This window comes from Macaca fascicularis, chromosome 11 (assembly GCF_037993035.2).
Source record: "Macaca fascicularis isolate 582-1 chromosome 11, T2T-MFA8v1.1".
NCBI lineage: Eukaryota > Metazoa > Chordata > Mammalia > Primates > Cercopithecidae > Macaca > Macaca fascicularis.
Genome location: NC_088385.1, coordinates 37,469,148 through 37,490,345, shown reverse-complemented (window position 1 = coordinate 37,490,345; position 21,198 = coordinate 37,469,148). Strand labels below are relative to the sequence as shown.

Genomic DNA, 21,198 nt, shown 5'->3' with positions numbered 1-21,198 from the left:
ACTACCCCCCCAAGACATATAGGTAACCCTTCAACCCCAAATTGATATGAACTATTTACTGTGCCAGTGTCTAATTCAGGATCCTGTTTAAAAAAGGTGATGGCATCCAAGCAGTATCATTAGTAAATACTGAGACTTCTGTCTCCCCAGGCCACACCTTGATATAAGGGTGGAAAAGGAATATAAGCCCAGTATGTAAATTCTACAGCTGTTACCTGACAGTTTACTATGGCCAGCATAGCCAGGAATAAAGTCAGTGGGGTTTTGGGCTGCCTAGTTTGTTGAACAACCCCTTTAGCTTCTTAACTGTTTCAGTTGTCCCCATGTCGGGGGCTCTGCACGAGTTCCAAAGGTGAATGTACTCTGAGCGCTCAGATTTAGCTCCTGGAATTCCTTCTGGAACTGTTTGGATTGGCTCCTCTTCGCCATGGCACTGTTTCAACCGTCGAGATGGAAACCACTCGTTTCCGGCACCTGTACGGACAAGAGCATAGCCTCGGGCCCATTGTAAAACTTTTCCTTTTAAATATGTCCTTTGTAATGAAGGATAATACACCCACAGATTACTGTTTTGCGGCTTTTCTAAAGGCTGTTGAAAATGTTTCACCGCTGCAGACTGCTGTAATTGGTGCCAATGGTTGAGAAAATTTAAAGTAAAAAAGGCTTTCAGAATTTGATGTTTTGGGGAATCTCGCCCATCTCCCCCTTTTTGCTTTAAAAGTTGTAATTTTAAGGTAGCATTTGCTCTTTCAATAATTGCTTGACCTTGACTGTTAAATGGAATACTAGTGGAATGATGAATATGGTATAAAGAGAGGAAGGCAGCCAATTTGCGAGAGCAATAAGCAGGGGCATTATCAGTTTTTAATTCAGCAGGGACTCCCATAACTGCAAAGCAAGTAAGTAAATGAGTAATAACAGAGTCAGCCTTTTCAGAGGGTAATGGCGTAGCCCACTGGAAATGTGACCACGTATCAATAGTATGATGAACATATTTTAAATGACCAAAGGAAGGAACATAAGTTACATCCATTTGCCAAATGTGATTTTGTTGAATGCCTCGAGGATTAATACCTGGACTTAAAAAAGGTGCAATAATAGGAGCACAAGGTGGGCAGGCTCTGACAATAGCTCGGGCTAGTCGGCGTGTTATAGAAAATCGCCGTTGTAATCCCAAACTATTAGTATGATGTAGTTGGTGTTCATCTTGAGCCCGTTGGACACTGCCAATAAGTAAAGAATCAATCTGACTATTGCCAAAAGATAAAGGTCCTGGCAAAGCTGAATGAGAATGAATATGAGTGATAAAAAGGGGGGCAATGCGGGAAGTAAGAGTTACAAATAATAAAGACTGATTCAAATGGATAGTGAGAAATTTTTGAATTGTCTGAAGTCCAGTATCCAGCCTTTCCATTGCTTGAAGCATCAGTAAAAAAGGTGGGACCTTTAACTGGAGTGTAAGAGATACGATTATATGGCAGTAAAGAATATTGTTGCAGAAAAGCAAACAATTTATTACTAGGATAATGCTGAGAAAAAGACCCAGTATACTCAGCACAAGCCACTTGCCAACCCTCATGAGTTTCCAGCAGAGATTCAATGTATTGATTAGATAATCGGGTAATAATTTTTACAGGGTCAGCACCAAGCAACTGATGAGCTCGATGTCGTCCTTTAATAATTAATTCAGCCAATTTATCAATATATGGGTGAATTTTCTTAATGGCTTTATTAGCCCAAAACAGCCACTCCAGAATATTATTATCTTGGTGTAAAACGGCCCTTGGCGAATGGGGAGTATGAAAAAGACACAACGAAAGTGGAAGATTGGGTACAATATAATCAAGGTGAGCTTCATTAATTCTATTTTCTACAAATGACAATTCTTCTTCTGCTACAGGGGATAAAGTCCCCATAGGTTGAATACAAGTATTTACAGCTCTAAGATCAGTTGATAAGTGCCATTTTCCTTTTTTTTTTTTTTTTTTTTTTTTTTTTTTTTGACAAGACAAACACAGGGGAATTCCATGCAGAAGTACTTGGTTCAATATGCCCCTCGGCCAATTGTTCCTTAACTAAATTCTTTAAAGCCTTAAGTCTTTCTTTAGATAATGGCCACTGTTCCACCCAAACAGGAGTTGTAGTTTTCCACTTCAATTGTAAAGCTTGAGGCTTGTGGACAGTGGCTAAGAGTTTAAAGGATTGTAGCCCATTTTGAACATCATATTTTTGGCAGCTGAAGAAATATGAGGAATGCTTAAAAAGGCACCAAATTGTTGTAAAAGATCGCGGCCCCAAATACAATATAAAAGAACACTTTTCCTTGTTGTCCTTCAGGTCCTACACAGCTCAGAGGCTCGACAGTTTGGTAGACTATAGAAGCAGTACCTAGGCCGGATAGAGTAACCGATACTTGTTTCTTTTTCCAATGATCAGGCCATTGAGCCAAACATTATTATATACATCCGCTCCTGTGTCGACTAAGCCCTCAAAAAGTATCCCATTAATTTGCAATGAACATAAAGATTTTTGATCAGAAACTAAAGTTTCCCAGAAAACAGTTTTCCCAGTACTACCGAAACCTCCTTGACGAGACACACCTCCAGATAAGAAAGGAAAAAAAGGCAATAAAAGCAATTATGCAATACATTCCCCTGCCTCTAGGCGCATAAGTTGTGAGACTTGTACCATAATAAGGATTTCATCAGTAAAATCAGGATCAATTATTCCTGGGACCACCATTAACCCCTGCATAGCATTGCTACTTTAACCTAGTAAAAGTCCTACATGTCCCTTTGGCAAAGGACCACACACTCCGGTAGCCAACTTATATATTCCTCTATTAGGAGTTAAAGTATAAGGCTGGACAATAGCTAGGTCAGCAGCGGCACTCTGCTTAGTGGCAGCATAAAGCTGAGAAACTGGGGTAGGGTAAGATGTCTTTAAGGAGGACTCGAGGTCATTCCTTGATGTTGTAAGCCACTGCTCACTGGGTACTAGGGTAGGCCTGCATTGTAGTTGTTGGGGCCCCAAGCCTGCGGGCCCCAGCTTCCGTTTCCCAAGAGGGGTGACAGTACATTCCCACCTTTATCAGTTTTTGAACGGCATTCATTGGTCCAATGTCGACCCTTGCCACATCGTTTACACATATTAGATGGTAACCTTTTTTCTTTTAGAGCAGAAAAGCCTCATTTTTTCCGGCATTCCTTTTAAAAATGACCGGGTTTCCCACATTGATAGCATATACCTTGTTTAGAATTGCCTTTTAAAGCCTTAGAAAGTGCCCCAGCAAACAATTGAGCATTGTAAATAGCTCCTCCAACACCTGCACAAGCCCGAATGTATTCATCTAAATCAGCCCCACTAGCTTTTAGAGGACGCAGCAATTTTTGGCACTCAGGATTAGCACTCTCAAAAGCCAGAGTATCCAAAAGAATTTTAGCAGCAGGGCCTGAACCTACAGTCTTTAATGCAGCATCTTGAAGATGGGCTACAAAATCTGGATATGGCTCTGTGGCTTCTTGTAGGATCTTTACAAAAGATAAAGAAGTTTTACCCGCTATTTCAACCTTAGTCCATGCTTTTAAAAACAAGGCTTTAATCTGAGTGAGAGCAATATCATCTAGGCCTGCCTGAGCATTAAGAGTGGCGTATTGTCCTGAACCCGTAAGCTGCTCTTCAGTAGGTCCTGGGGGATTTCGCGTAGCATTTTTTCTAGCTTGTACTCTTGCTTCCTCCCACCACCAACTTTTTAATTGAAGCCATTGCGAACGATCAAGGACAGCCTGTCCCAACGTTTCCCAGTCAATAGGAATCATCATATGTTCTGAAGAGAAGGAATCGAGAAGGCCAAGGACAATCGGTGATTGAGGTCCATAATTAGAAATTGCAGCTTTCATTTCTTTCAAAAATTTAAATTAGGGCTGTAAAAGTCACATTCTGGCCACCATTTGGGAACTGAGCATTGGGGCCGAAAGCAGCCCGTGTTATTGGGAATAAATCTAATTCCTCGAAATCACCCTTTTCCTTCTATTCCTTCTTTTCTCCTACAGGAGGAAGAGGCACAGAGAAAACCTGACCTGACATAGACAAAGAGGTTGGAGGTGGAGGCAAAGGGAAATCCTTTTAGCATAAGGGAAGGTAACAAGGAAGGCTCATGGCGGAGAGATAGAAGAAACAGGAGCAGTGGTATCTTGCAATTTTAACAACTGTTGTAACATCTCTAAAATGTGCTGCAAATCAGAATTTCCTTCAGATGAAGGAGGCATTAGCTCTTTTTCCAATTCCTTGTCCTCAACAACCGGGGCATAAATATGTTCCTCTCTAAAGCTTCAGATGCCTCACCTCCTGTGGCAGTATCGCCATGCTCTGAGTCAGTTTCAAGTAACTCTAATGCCTGAGTAATGGAATTACACAAAGTCCACAAAGTCAGAGGCATCCTTTGCCCCTGCTGATGAGCTCGACGCAGGACTTTAACCACTTGTAACCATTCCTTGCGATTTAACTGCACTTTGGTTTGATATTGAAACCAATAACAATGTTGTTCAACATGGGCAATCACTTCAAAGTCTTATGTTCCTTAACTAACTTCTACTCCTATAGACATCAACAGTCCCTGGAGTAACCACAAATATTCAGAGGCCAGAGAGGTGGAATTCCCCATAATTTTCCCGTGGGTCCCCCTTTCTTTATTTACCTGCCTGGGGTGTTCCCCCTCCGGTTCCTTGCTCTCGTGGAGCCACGGACCCTGCTCTCTGCGCCAGATGTTGGGGTCCACGTGTTTCCTAAACAAAGGAATGAACACACAAGACAACACAAGACAAGACAAACATGGCGGCCACCTCGAATGGCATGCTCTCCTTTATTTTATAGAGTCGTTTGTGGAATGTTGCCAAGTCACAGGACACATTGTTGTTTTTCTGACCTTTCCCTGACTTTCTGGATTTTCAAGATATTTACATATAAACAGGCCCCCAACGCCCTGCTTCGTTTGCAAGAGCAGGACTTATTGGGAACACCCTGCTTCGTTTGCAAGAGCAGGACTTGTCGGGAACGCCCTGCTTCATTTGCGAGAGCAGGACTTATGGGGAACACCCTGTTTGTGAGCACGTAGTCCTCTACAGAACCAGCCTTGCATCCCAGGGATGAAGCCCACTTGATCATGGTGGATAAGCTTTTTGATGTGCTGCTGGATCCAGGTTGCTCACTGCTCAGTGAAATAAAAGAGGACACAAACAAAAGGAAGAACATACCATGCTCATGGATAGGAAGAATCAATATCGTGAAAATGGCCATACTGCCCAAGGTAATTTAGAGATTCAATGCCATCCCCATCAAACTACCAATGAGTTTCTTCACAGAATTGGAAAAAACTGCTTTAAAGTTCATATGGAACCAAAAAAGAGCCCGCATTGCCAAGACAATCCTAAGTCAAAAGAACAAAGCTGGAGGCATCACGCTACCTGACTTCAAACTATACTACAAGGCTACAGTAATCAAAACAGCATGGTACTGGTACCAAAACAGCATGGTACTGGTACCAAAACAGAGATTTAGACCAATGGAACAGAACAGAGTCCTCAGAAATAATACCATACATCTACAGCCATCTGATCTTTGACAAACCTGAGAGAAACAAGAAATGGGGAAAGGATTCCCTATTTAATAAATGGTGCTGGGAAAATTGGCTAGCCATAAGTAGAAAGCTGAAACTGGATCCTTTCCTTACTTCTTATACAAAAATTAATTCAAGATGGATTAGAGACTTAAATGTTAGACCTAATACCATAAAAACCCTAGAAGAAAACCTAGGTAATACCATTCAGGACATAGGCATGAGCAAGGACTTCATGTCTAAAACACCAAAAGCAATGGCAACAAAAGCCAAAATACACAAATGGGATCTAATTAAACTAAAGAGTTTCTGCACAGCAAAAGAAACTACCATCAGAGTGAACAGGCAACCTACAGAATGGGAGAAAATTTTTGCAATCTACTCATCTGACAAAGGGCTAATATCCAGAACCTACAAAGAACTCAAACAAATTTACAAGAAAAAAACAAACAACCCCATCAAAAAGTGGGCAAAGGATATGAACAGACATTTCTCAAAAGAAGACATTCATACAGCCAACAGACATATGAAAAAATGCTCATCGTCACTGGCCATCAGAGAAATGCAAATCAAAACCACAATGAGATACCATCTCACACCAGTTAGAATGGCAATCATTAAAAAGTGGAGAAATAGGAACACTTTTACACTGTTGGTGGGATTGTAAACTAGTTCAACCATTATGGAAAACAGTAGGGCGATTCCTCAAGAATCTAGAACTAGATGTACCATATGACCCAGCCATCCCATTATTGGGTATATACCCAAAGGAGTATAAATCATGCTGCTATAAAGACACATGCACACATATGTTTATTGTGGCACTATTCACAATAGCAAAGACTTGGAATCAACCCAAATGTCCACCAGTGACAGACTGGATTAAGAAAATGTGGCACATATACACCATGGAATACTATGCAGCCATAAAAAAGGATGAGTTTGTGTCCTTTGTAGGGACATGGATGCAGCTGGAAACCATCATTCTCAGCAAACTTTCGCAAGAACAGAAAACCAAACACCGCATGTTCTCACTCATAGGTGGGAACTGAACAATGAGATCACTTGGACTCGGGAAGGGGAACATCACACACCGGGGCCTATCATGGGGAAGGGGGAGGGGGGAGGGATTGCATTGGGAGTTATACCTGATGTAAATGACTGGTTGATGGGTGCTGACGAGCTGATGGGTGCAGCACACCAACATGGCACATGTATACATATGTAACAAACCTGCACGTTATGCACATGTACCCTAGAACTTAAAGTATAATAATAAAAAAAAAAAAAGAAATGAAACTAAACTAAAAAAGAAAAGAAAAGAAAAGATTTGAAGGAGGGTGGGAGAACACAAGGATTTGTCTCAGTGAAAAGCGTTCCAAACAGAGGGAACAGGCGCTGCAAAGGTTCATGACTGGGAGGTGTTGACCAGGTGGTCAGTGTGGCTTGAGTGGAGTGAGTGAGAAGAGTGATGGTAGATGAAGTCGGAGAATTCACAGTAGGGTAGGTGTTCAGATCAAGGCTCCATGTAGGGTAAGGACTTTGACTTTGAGTCAAATGTGATGTAATTGGGGATTTTAAGTAGAGAGTGATGATAGACTCTGCCTTACGTTTTAAACACATCACTGTGGCTACGTTATGAGAACATAGACAGCAGTGGGGCAAGTGCTGAAGCATAAAGACTGGCTAGAAGACTATTTTGGAGTTCCAGAAGAAAGATAGATGGTGGTAGCTTGATGCACTTGCTGACTGCTGTGAGGGAGAGAAGTGATAGAATTCTGCATACATTTTGAAGGTAGAGCTAGGAGGATTTGTTTCTGGATTGGTAGAGTTTAAGAGAAAGAGTCAAGCATGAAACCAAGCTTTTCAGCCTTAGTATTGAGAAGGATGGAGTTAGCTTGTACTGAAATGGAGCAGATTTCTCTTTTTCTTTTTGGTTTCAGTGGAGGTTTGGAGAGCAGTGCAGAGACAGGGAGGTAAGGGTAGCTTCTTTTTGATATGTTAAATTTGCATGTCCAATGCATATTGAAGTGCAAATGTGGTGAAGGTAGTTGGATTGTTTGAGTTTGAATTCAGGGAAGGAGTCTGTTTTCAAGTTACAAATTTGAAAATTATCAGTACATAGATGCTATTTAAAGCCATGAGACTGAATGCGACCCCTTAAGAAGATATTACAGACTGAGAAAAGAAGAGAGCTCAGTCATGTGTCCTGGGGCACTCTAATATTAAGAGATTGAAGAGAGAAGTGCAAAACAGAAGAAGCGATTGAGAAAGTGTGACCAGTGAGGTAGAAAGAAAACCAAGGTAGAAGAAAAAACCCCAAGAAAGTGTGGGTCCTGGAAGCTGAGTGGAGGAAGCAGAAAAAGGATGGGGGATCAGCTAAGTCAAATGCTCCTGATAGTCACTTATACAATAAGGACTAGGCTGGGTGCAGTGGCTCAGGCCTGTAATCCCAGCACTTTGTGAGGCCAAGGCAGGCAGATCATGAGGTCAGGAGATCAAGAACATCTTGGCTAACACGGTGAAACCCTGTCTCTACTGAAAAAGTACAAAAAAATTTAGCCGGGTCTGGTAGAGAGTGCCTGTAGTCCCAGCTACGCAGGAAGCTGAGGCAGGAGAATGGCCTGCACCCGGGAGGCGGAACTTGCAGTGATCAGAGATCGCACCAGGGTGCTCCAGCCTGGGCAACAGAGCAAGAATCCGACTCAAAAGAAAAAAGAAAAAAAAAAAGGACTGAAGCAGAGGTTCCCAGCCTTTCTTGGTTTATGGTTTATGTTACCCTGGCTGTTTTGGTAGTTTTTTTATGGGTCTCCTAGGCCAAAAGAAATACATAACAATTTTGTTTATTAAGTGGCCTTACCCCAAACATTTCATAAGTATTTTTGTCCTATCAACTTAGTAGCCATTTGGAAACCTAAAACATACAAATTTAAAGAAAAAAATTAATATTTAATTTTATTCTAAAATAACCATAATTACTTTCTAATGAGATGTGTGTACCTATTGGATATAGTTACGAATAACGCTAAACCTTGGAACCTCTTTGAGAACTGCCAAATTTATTTCCTGTTCCACACTGGTTTTTGTACAGTCCTTAACTTTTTATGACAGACAGCAAACGCCAGAAACTCAGATCTGCAACAATACGATATCATTGAAAGGAATGCAGTGCAATCTAACATTGTAATTGTGAGTTAACTTGAGCTAGTAGCTTGTGCAGAATTTGAGAGATATGTTTTCCTTGACATTTTAAAACATCCCGAGGGGTCCAGTGAGTTTGCTGGCTATTTAGGGAGCCTTGGAACCTAGAAGGAGAACTGAGGTGCTGAGAATTGACCACTGGGTTTTGCAGCCGGATTCATAGATAGGTAGACCATATATTTTATCGTTCAAATAGGGATAGCACATGTGAAAATGAAAGAGTGCACTAGCATTATTAAGTGTGACATCTGGAGTAACTCAGATTGTTGGGGAAAACTGGAACTATTGACTACCTAGTAACTTAGGTGGAAAGGTGGGGTGAGAACCTTATTAGAGTGGCTTTAAGAATGAATGAGAAAAGATAAGTTGAAGACAATGAGTACTGAAGAAAACTGAGAGTTGAGAACACAGCCTAATATTTATGGAGCTGATGGAGGAATAAAAAGCAAAATGATAGGAAAGAAGCCAGAGACAAACCAAAAGAGAGGAAAATTGCAAGGCTGTCATATTTGATGGTATCAAATGCTAAAAGCAAACAAGTTAAAACAATTGAAATGTATCCATAGGATTTGCAAGAAAGACAAGAACAGTCTTTGTCGACCTATGAGGATTATTAAGCTACCATTTAGTTAGTTGAGGCATGTAAAGAAGCAATAGAGGCAGCTAGTTCATTGTAAAAGAGATGAGTGGGGCACATGCTAGAAAGCGTTGCATGTAAGCAGGCTGAATTATTTGAAAATGTATCTCACACTTGAGAACCACCTAACATTTTTTTCTTAAGCATTTGCTGTGATGCTATTGCTCATCTTTGTAACTGCTTTGTAACTTTTATAAGCACTTATGATCATTGAATTTATTCCCGTGGGAAGAAAACCTCAAAAACATTTCAAGGCCCATTTAAACTCTCATCTCTTCCTCAGAGGTTTCAGAAATCCTCTGAGATTTACACTTTCATTTATTTCTTTTTGAGAATTTGTAATTTTGTTTTTGCATGTAGTCTTTTACTGATCTCTTATTTTCAAAGTATAAGCCTGCCCTTCCCAGTAGCTGTAAACATTCTGAACTTTGACCCTCCTGGCATCCATCAGGAATGCTCTATCCTCAGATTCTTGCACGGGCTGCTTATAAAGACACCCTTCTTCTTTGCTTCAGATCTGTGTTCAAGTGTCCCCTTCATAAAGAGGCCTGTCCTGGGCACACCGATTTAAATTGCAACCTGTCTGATATGCTTTTGATGTCCCCTCCTAATCTCATGTCAAAATGTAATCACCAGTGTTGAAGGCGGGGCCTAGTTGGAGGTGTTTGGATTTTGGGGGCAAAACCCTCAGAAATGGCTTAGTGCCATCCGCTTGCTGATGAGAGAGTTCTCTGGAGATCTGGTAGTTTGAAAGTGAGTGGCATCTCCCCCTTCTCTCTCTCTTGTTCCCACTCTTGTCATGTGATGTGCCTGCTTCCACTTCACCTTCTGCCACTAGTAAAAGCTCCCTGAGGCCTCCCCAGAAGCTGAGCAATGCCAGCGCCATGCTTGCATGGCCTACAGAACCATGAGCCAATCAAACCTCTTTTAAATTACCCAGTCTCAAGTATGCCTTTATAGAAATACAAGAAGATCCTGACACACCTTCCTTCTCTCACCCCAATAACCTGTATCTCAACCACTATTAGCCTGCTCCATTTTTTCCTATAATATTTTCAAATTCTGACATATAATTGCTTTTATGTTTAACGTTCATCTTCTGTGTTCCATGAAATAGAACATAATTTCCACCATGGCAGACATTTAGGAGGAAGAGGGTGGTCTATTTTGTTCAATGATGATCCTAACAGCCCAGTGTATAAAATATGCTCAATAAGTTACTTCTTGAGTGAATAAATTTTATTTTTATGAATCTCCTTCAGTAAGTCTCCTCTGTGGCCTCAATATCTCCTTTTTTAATTTCAAAGAACTGACTTGAATTGGTTCAAAAATCTTAAAAGTTTCCTAAATTCCCAAAGCCATGACAATTGCTTCCTTTATCTCTCAGTGGGCTGAAGCACACATTTCTGTCTAGATTGGCCAGTCAAGAGCTTTTCTTTCTTTCTTCTTTTTTTTTTTCTAAGCTTTGAATGAAATGGTTCTTGAAAATTACATGGACTACTTTCATGTTCCACATTTTTATTCAGAATTTCTTTTTAATTGACTTTTATCATTTTTATTTGTCCCTTTTGTGTCCCCTTATACTTTTCATACAGTATGCTGCCTCACAATGCTGTTTGACGACACTGGCTTAGAAAATAGAAAACAGATTTTTCTTTTCTCCAAAGAAATAGAAAACTTTCCTCTATACTCCAAGGGATATACAGGAAGAATAGAAACATGAATTTGAACTATGACTAAGAGTCAGCATGTACTTTCCTTTCTCTGGAAAAAGAAAAGAAAAAAGCTGGAGAAGTAAAGCTCAGAAGCACGGTTGGGTATGGTTGAGTTAAGTAGACTACATGAAAAATAAAGACTGTCAACAGTCTTATAAAGAAAATGAATTTTGCTCTTTCATGTAAGAAAAAATCCACTCACCTTTATTTTTAAAATGTCCTGAGTTGAGGTAAACAATATCTATTTTTGCTATTAAAACATTCTATTTCTGTCTGATATTTTTCCCAATTGATAGAAAATTAGAAGAACACTCCTAGAGAAATTAGCACTAAAATGCAAAAGCACTGTCATGGCTCCTCTTTGATATTATGAATTGACTTTAACCTGATTTGCTCTCTCAATTTCTTAGGTTATTTTTGAATTTTGTTTATAGTTTATTAGCATGTTAAATATTTTTTGTGGGTTTGGTTTTGTGTACATATACAATATTTTGGTCATATTAAAAATGAAATAACTGGTATGTGTTTACTACCTCCTGATTTGCTTTCTGTCACTGGCATAAGCCTATTTTACATTGCTGTCAGGCCTATTTAGTTAATAGGATGTGTTAGCCAGTGTTTTCTGTATATACTTCAGTGGCTTTAGAGTTTTGCAGTTCAGCCCATTGCCTTTTTAAATTACTAGGTTAGAGTGGTTTTAGGTTTACAGTGAAATTAAGCAAAAAGTACGGAGTTGCCACATACTGCAACCTCTCCCCCTTCCCCTACCCATCCCTATAATACACAGTCTGCCTCACCATCGAGATGCCCTACCATGAACAACTATAAGCCAATAAACTGGAAAACCTAGAAGAAATGGATAAATTCCTAGATACATACAATCTACCAAAATTGAATCACGAAGAAACAGAAAATCTTAACAGATCAATGTCAAGTAACAAAATTGAATCAGTAGTGAAATGTCTCCCATCAAAGAAAACTCCAGGACCTGATGCCATCACTGCTGAATTCTATCAAACATTTAAAGAAGAACAATCTGAACAGATCAATATCCAGTAACAAAACTGAATAAGCAATAAAATACCTCCCATCAAAGAAAAGCCCAGGACCTGATGCCTTCACTGCCACATTGTCTCAAACATTTAACAATCTAATACCAACACTCTGTAAACTATTCCAAAAATTGAAGAGGAGGGAATACTTCCAAACTCAATCTATGAGGACAGTATTACCCTAATACAAAATTAGACAAGGACACAACCAAAGAAGAAACCTACAGGCCAATATCCCTGATGCACATAGATGCAAAAATCTCAACAAAATATTAGCAAGCCAAATTCAACAGCACATTAAAAATGCCGTTAACCATGATCAAGTAGGATTCATCCCAGGTATGCAAGAATGATTTGAGAATATGGAAACCTGGCCAGGTGGGGTGGCTCATGCCTGTAATCCCAGCAATCTGGGAGACCAAGGAGGGTAGATCACCTGAGGTGGGGAGTTTGAGACCAGTCTGACCAACATGGAGAAACCCCATCTCTACCAAAAATACAAAATTAGGTGGGTGTGGTGGTGCACTCTAGCCTGGACAACAAGAGTGAAACTCTGTCTCAAAAAAAAAAAAAAAAAAAAAAAAAAAGGGAAACCAATAAACTTGATATATCACATTAACAAAATCAAACACAAAACCCATGTGGTTATTTCAATACGCATGGAAAAAGCATTTGGGAAAATTCACTCTCCCTTTATGATAAGAACTCTCAAAAAATTAGGTGTAGAAAAAAATGTACCTCAACACAGTACCATAGCTAACATCATACCGTACAGGGAAAAGTTGAAAACTCTACCTCTAAGATCTAGAACAAGACAAAGATACCTACTTTTACCACTTTCATTCAACATGGTACTGGGAGCCCTAGCCAAAGCAATTAGACAAGAGAAAGAAACAAAGGGCATCCAAATTGGAAAGGAGGAAGTCAGATTGTCCCTATTTGCAGACAACATAATCTTATAATAAAAAAAAGAAACCCAAAAGACTCTTCCAAAAACTATTAGAACTAACAAATTTGATAAAGGTACAGGATACAAAATCAACATATAGAAATCAGTAGCATTTTATACACCAAAAGTGAACTATATGAAAAAGAAAGCAAGAAGGCAATCCCATTTATAACACCTATAAAAAATACATAGGAGTAAATTCAACCAAGGAGGTGAAAGATCTCTACAATGAAAACTATAAAACATTGATGGAAGAAATTGAATAGGGCACAAATAAATGAAAAGATATTTTATGTACAAGAATTGAAAAAATTAATATTGCTAAAATGTCCATATCACTCAAATAATCTACAGATTTAATGCAATATCTATCAAAATACCAATGACATTCTTCATGGAAATAGAAAAAACAATCCTAAAATTTATATGAAAACACAAAAGACTCCAAATTGCCAAAGTAATGTTGGGCAAAAGGATAAAAAATTGGAGGCATCACACTACCTGATGTCAAAATGCACTACAAAGCTATAGTAACCAAACATCCTGCTATAAACATAAAAATAGACACATGGACCAATGGAATAGGAGAGAAAACTCAGAAATAAACACACTCACTTATAGCCAACTGATTTTTGACAAGGCACCAAGAACACACATTGAGGAAAAGACAGTCTCTTCGATAAGTGTTGCTAAAAAAAACTAAATATCCACCTGTAAAAGAATGAAGCTAGATCCCTATATCTCATAATCTACAAAAATCAACTCAAATGGATTAAAGATATAAATTTATGATCCAAAAACTATAAAACTACTAGAAGAAAACATAAACATACAGGTAATGCTTCATGATATTGATCTGGGTAAGGATTTTTTGGATAAGAATTCGAAAGCACAGGCAACAAAAGAAAACACAGACAAATGGAATTACATTAAATGAAAAATTCTCTGTACAACAAAGGAAACAATCAAGAGATTGAAGAGACAACCTAAAAATAGGAGAAAATATTTGCAAACAATGCATTTGCCTAAGAGAAATTAATATCCAGAATATAAAAGGACTTCAAACAATGCAACAGCAAACAGCAAATAATTTGATTTTAGGCGGGGCACGGTGGCTCACTCCCGTAATCCCACCACATTGGGAAGCCAAGGCGGGTGGATCACAGGGTGGTGAAACCCCGACTCTACTAAAAATACAAAAATTAACCGAGTGCAGTAGCAGGTGCCTGTAATCCCAGCTACTTGGGGAGGCTGTGGCAAGAGAATTGCTTGAACCCGGGAGGTGGAGGTGGCAGTGAGCCGAGATCGCACCACTGCACTGTAGCCTGGGTGATATAGCAAGACTTTGTCTTTAAAAAAAAAGAAAAAATAATAATTTTAAAAATGAGAGCTTAGCAGCAAGATGGCCGAACAGGAACAGCTCCAGTCTCCAACTCCCAGTGCGAGTGACACAGAAGACCGGTGATTTCTGCATTTTCAACCGAGGTACTGGGTTCATCTCACTGGGGAGTGCCGGACTATCGGTGCTGGTCAGCTGCTGCAGCCCGACCAGCGAGAGCTGAAGCAGGGCGAGGCATTGCCTCACCTGGGAAGCGCAAGGGGGAAGGGAATCCCTTTTCCTAGCCAGTGGAACTGAGACACACAACACCTGGAAAATCGGGTAACTCCCACCCCAATACTGCGCTTTAAGCAAACAGGCATACCAGGAGATCATATCCCACACCTGGCCGGGAGGGTCCCACACCCACGGAGCCTCCCTCATTGCTAGCACAGCAGTTTGTGATCTACCGGCAAGGCAGCAGCGAGGCTGGGGGAGGGACGCCCACCATTGCTGAGGCTTAAGTAGGTAAACAAAGCTGCTGGGAGGCTCCAACTGGGTGGAGCTCACAGCAGCTCAAGGAAACCTGCCTGTCTCTGTAGACTCCACCTCCAGGGACAGGGCACAGTAAACAATAACAAATGCAGCAGAAAGCTCTGCAGATGCAAACGACTCTGCATGACAGCTTTGAAGAGAGCAGTGGATCTCCCAACACGGAGGTTGAGATCTGAGAAGGGACAGACTGCCTGCTCAAGTGGGTCCCTGACCCCTGAGTAGCCTAACTGGGAGACATCCCCCACTAGGGGCAGTCTGACACCCCACACCTCACAGGGTGGAGTACACCACTGAGAGGAAGCTTCCAAAGCAAGAATCAGACAGGTACACTCTCTGTTCAGAAATATTCTATCTTCTGCAGCCTCTGCTGCTGATACCCAGGAAAACAGGGTCTGGAGTGGACCTCAAGCAATCTCCAACAGACCTACAGCTGAGGGTCCTGACTGTTAGAAGGAAAACTATCAAACAGGAAGGAAACCTACACCAAAACCCCATCAGTACCTCACCATCATCAAAGACCAGAGGCAGATAAGACCACAAAGATGGGGAAAAAGCAGGGCAGAAAAGCTGGAAATTCAAAAAATAACAGTGCATCTCCCCCGGCAAAGGAGCGCAACTCATCGCCAGCAACGGATGAAAGCTGGACGGAGAATGACTTTGACGAGATGAGAGAAGAAGGCTTCAGTCCATCAAATTTCTCAGAGCTAAAGAAGGAATTACGTACCCAGCGCAAAGAAACTAAAAATCTTGAAAAAAAAGTGGAAGAATTGATGGCTAGAGTAATTAATGCAGAGAAGGTCATAAACGAAATGAAAGAGATGAAAACCATGACACGAGAAATACGTGACAAATGCACAAGCTTCAGTAACCAACTCGATCAACTGGAAGAAGGAGTATCAGCGATTGAGGATCAAATGAATGAAATGAAGCGAGAAGAGAAACCAAAAGAAAAAAGAAGAAAAAGAAATGAACAAAGCCTGCAAGAAGTATGGGATTATGTAAAAAGACCAAATCTATGTCTGATTGGGGTGCCTGAAAGTGAGGGGGAAAATGGAACCAAGTTGGAAAACACTCTTCAGGATATCATCCAGGACAACTTCCCCAACCTAGTAGGGCAGGCCAACATTCAAATTCAGGAAATACAGAGAACGCCACAAAGATACTCCTCAAGAAGAGCAACTCTAAGACACATAATTGCCAGATTCACCAAAGTTGAAATGAAGGAAAAAATCTTAAGGGCAGCCAGAGAGAACGGTCGGGTTACCCACAAAGGGAAGCCCATCAGACTAACAGCAGATCACTCAGCAGAAACTCTACAAGCCAGAAGAGAGTGGGGGCCAATATTCAACATTCTTAAAGAAAAGAATTTTCAACCCAGAATTTCATATCCAGCCAAACTAACTAAGTTTCATAAGTGAAGGAGAAATAAAATCCTTTACAGATAAGCAAATGCTTAGAGATTTTGTCACCACTAGGCCTGTCTTACAAGAGACCCTGAAGGAAGCACTCAACATGGAAAGGAACAACTGGTACCAGCCATTGCAAAAACATGCCAAAATGTAAAGACCATCGAGGCTAGGAAGAAACTGCCTCAACTAACGAGCAAAATAACCAGTTAATATCATAATGGCAGGATCAAGTTCACACATAACAATATTAACCTTAAATGTAAATGGACTAAATGCTCCAATTAAAAGACACAGACTGGCAAACTGGATAAAGAGTCAAGACCCATCAGTCTGCTGTATTCAGGAGACCCATCTCACACGCAGAGACATATATTGGCTCAAAACAAAGGGATGGAGGAAGATTTACCAAGCAAATGGAGAACAAAAAAAAGCGGGGGTTGCAATACTAGTCTCTGATAAAACAGACTTTAAACCATCAAAGATCAAAAGAGACAAAGAAGGCCATTACATAATGGTAAAGGGATCAATTCAACAGGAAGAGCTAACTATCCTAAATATATATGCACCCAATACAGGAGCACCCAGATTCATCAGGCAAGTCCTTAGAGACTTACAAAGAGACTTAGACTCCCATACAATAATAATGGGAGACTTCAACACTCCACTGTCAACATTAGACAGATCAACGAGACAGAAAGTTAACAAGGATATCCAGGAATTGAACTCATCTCTGCAGCAAGCAGACCTAAGAGACATCTATAGAACTCTCCACCCCAAATCAACAGAATATACATTCTTCTCAGCACCACATCGTACTTACTCCAAAATTGACCACGTAATTGGAAGTAAAGAACTCCTCAGCAAATGTAAAAGAACAGAAATTATAACAAACTGTCTCTCAGACCACAGTGCAATCAAACTAGAACTCAGGACTAAGAAACTCAATCAAAACCGCTCAACTACATGGAAACTGAACAACCTGCTCCTGAATGACTACTGGGTACGTAATGAAATGAAGGCAGAAATAAAGATGTTCTTTGAAACCAATGAGAACAGAACAAAGATACAACATACCAGAATCTCTGGGACACATTTAAAGCAGTGTGTAGAGGGAAATTTATAGCACTAAATGCCCACAAGAGAAAGCAGGAAAGATCTAAAATTGACACTCTAACATCGCAATTAAAAGAAATAGAGAAGCAAGAGCAAACACATTTGAAAGCTAGCAGAAGGCAAGAAATAACTAAGATCAGAGCAGAACTGAAGGAGATAGAGACACAAAAAACCCTCCAAAAAATCAATAAATCCAGGAGTTGGTTTTTTGAAAAGATCAACAAAATTGACAGACCACTAGCAAGACTAATAAAGAAGAAACGAGAGAAGAATCAAATAGACGCAATTAAAAATGATAAAGGGGATATCACCACCGACCCCACAGAAATACAAACTACCATCAGAGAATACTATAAACACCTCTACGCAAATAAACTGGAAAATCTAGAAGAAATGGATAATTTCCTGGACACTTACACTCTTCCAAGACTAAACCAGGAAGAAGTTGAATCCCTGAATAGACCAATAGCAGGCTCTGAAATTGAGGCAATAATTAATAGCCTACCAACCAAAAAAAGTCCAGGACCAGATGGATTCACAGCTGAATTCTACCAGAGGTACAAGGAGGAGTTGGTACCATTCCTTCTGAAACTATTCCAATCAATAGAAAAAGAGGGAATCCTCCCTAACTCATTTTATGAGGCCAACATCATCCTGATACCAAAGCCTGGCAGAGACACAACAAAAAAAGAGAATTTTAGACCAATATCCCTGATGAACATCGATGCAAAAATCCTCAATAAAATACTGGCAAACCGGATTCAGCAACACATCAAAAAGCTTATCCACCATGATCAAGTGGGCTTCATCCCTGGGATGCAAGGCTGGTTCAACATTCGCAAATCAATAAACATAATCCAGCATATAAACAGAACCAAAGACAAGAACCACATGATTATCTCAATAGATGCAGAAAAGTCTTTTGACAAAATTCAACAGCCCTTCATGCTAAAAACGCTCAATAAATTTGGTATTGATGGAACGTACCTCAAAATAATAAGAGCTATTTATGACAAACCCACAGCCAATATCATACTGAATGGGCAAAAACTGGAAAAATTCCCTTTGAAAACTGGCACAAGACAGGGATGCCCTCTCTCACCACTCCTATTCAACATAGTGTTGGAAGTTCTGGCTAGGGCAATCAGGCAAGAGAAAGAAATCAAGGGTATTCAGTTAGGAAAAGAAGAAATCAAATTGTCCCTCTTTGCGGTTGACATGATTGTATATTTAGAAAACCCCATTGTCTCAGCCCAAAATCTCCTTAAGCTGATAAGCAACTTCAGCAAAGTCTCAGGATACAAAATCAATGTGCAAAAATCACAAGCATTCTTATACACCAGTAACAGACAAACAGACAGCCAAATCAGGAATGAACTTCCATTCACAATTGCTTCCAAGAGAATAAAATACCTAGGAATCCAACTTACAAGCGATGTAAAGGACCCCTTCAAGGAGAACTACAAACCACTGCTCAGTGAAATAAAAGAGGACACAAACAAATGGAAGAACATACCATGTTCATGGATAGGAAGAATTAATATCGTGAAAATGGCCATACTGCCCAAGGTAATTTATAGATTCAATGCCATCCCCATCAAGCTACCAATGAATTTCTTCACAGAATTGGAAAAAACTGCTTTAAAGTTCATATGGAACCAAAAAAAGAGCCTGCATCTCCAAGACAATCTTAAGTCAAAAGAACAAAGCTGGAGGCATCACGCTACCTGACTTCAAACTATACTACAAGACTACAGTAACCAAAACAGCATGGTACTGGTACCAAAACAGAGATATAGACCAATGGAACAGAACAGAGTCCTCAGAAATAATAGCACACATCTACAGCCATCTGATCTTTGACAAACCTGAGAGAAACAAGAAATGGGGAAAGGATTCCCTATTTAATAAATGGTGCTGGGAAAATTGGCTAGCCATAAGTAGAAAGCTGAAACTGGATCCTTTCCTTACTCCTTATACAAAAATTAATTCAGGATGGATTAGAGACTTAAATGTTAGACCTAATACCATAAAAATCCTAGAGGAAAACCTAAGTAGTACCATTCAGGACATAGGCATGGGCAAAGACTTCATGTCTAAAACACCAAAAGCAACAGCAGCAAAAGCCAAAATTGACAAATGGGATCTAATTAAACTAAAGAGCTTCTGCACAGCAAAAGAAACTACCACCAGAGTGAACAGGCAACCTACAGAATGGGAGAAAATTTTTGCAATCTACTCATCTGACAAAGGGCTAATATCCAGAACCTACAAAGAACTCAAACAAATTTACAAGAAAAAAACAAACAACCCCATCAAAAAGTGGGCAAAGGATATGAACAGACATTTCTCAAAAGAAGACATTCATACAGCCAACAGACACATGAAGAAATGCTCATCATCACTGGCCATCAGAGAAATGCAAATCAAAACCACAATGAGATACCATCTCACACCAGTTAGAATGGCGATCATTAAACAGTCAGGAAACAAGAGGTGCTGGAGAGGATGTGGAGAAATAGGAACACTTTTACACTGTTGGTGGGATTGTAAACTAGTTCAACCATTATGGAAAACAGTAGGGCGATTCCTCAAGAATCTAGAACTAGATGTACCATATGACCCAGCTATCCCATTACTGGGTATATACTCAAAGGATTATAAATTATGCTGCTATAAAGACACATGCACACGTATGTTTATTGCGGCACTATTCACAATAGCAAAGACTTGGAATCAACCCAAATGTCCATCAGTGACAGATTGGATTAAGAAAATGTGGCACATATACACCATGGAATACTATGCAGCCATAAAAAAGGATGAGTTTGTGTCCTTTGTAGGGACATGGATGCAGCTGGAAACCATCATTCTCAGCAAACTATCACAAGAACAGAAAACCAAACACCGCATGTTCTCACTCATAGGTGGGAACTGAACAATGAGATCACTTGGACTCGGGAAGGGGAACATCACACACCGGGGCCTATCATGGGGAGGGGGGAGGGGGGAGGGATTGCATTGGGATTTATACCTGATGTAAATGACGAGTTGATGGGTGCAGCACACCAACATGGCACAAGTATACATATGTAACAAACCTGCACGTTATGCACATGTACCCTACAACTTAAAGTATAATAATAATAAATAAATTTAAAAATAATAATAAAAAAGTAATAAAAAAATAAAAATAAAAATGAGAAAAAGGCCTGAATAGGTATATCTTATAAAAAGACATGCAAATTGCTAAGAGGTATAGAAAAAAATTCTTAATATCAATAACATGTTGTTGTTGCTAAACATCCTTGTCATTTTGTGGTATTAGAGCCCATCACTTAAACATTTTTTTTTTAGTTTATTATGTTAGGATTTTCAGAAAATAATGAAGCCTCAAAAGCTAGACATTAATTAGTTAATTTTTTTTTTCTTTTTAGGGGTGACAGAGAGACAGGAAGGGAGAGATGAGAAGGGAGAGGGTGGGATGGGATAAGGAAAGAGTGGAGAGAAATGGGAAAGAAGGAGAGGAGAGGAGACAGATGAGAGAGTTCTTTTCTTTATAGAATTTCTTAGTTCTGAGGTTTCCTTGGTATCTTGTTGATATGATTTAGCTCTGGGTTCCCACCCAAATCTCA

General features: G+C 39.9%; 1 long non-coding RNA gene across 2 annotated transcripts in view; it reads left to right on the top strand.

The window, feature by feature from the left end:
* The window catches only part of LOC135966090 (uncharacterized), a 67,404-nt gene extending 56,073 nt beyond the window's left edge, over positions 1–11,331 (top strand). For both annotated transcript variants that reach the window (XR_010579195.1, XR_010579194.1), the window contains exon 3: positions 11,048–11,331. This is a non-coding gene — a long non-coding RNA (uncharacterized lncRNA). The remainder of the gene's footprint in view (positions 1–11,047) is intronic.
* The last annotated feature ends 9,867 nt before the right edge of the window (positions 11,332–21,198 follow it).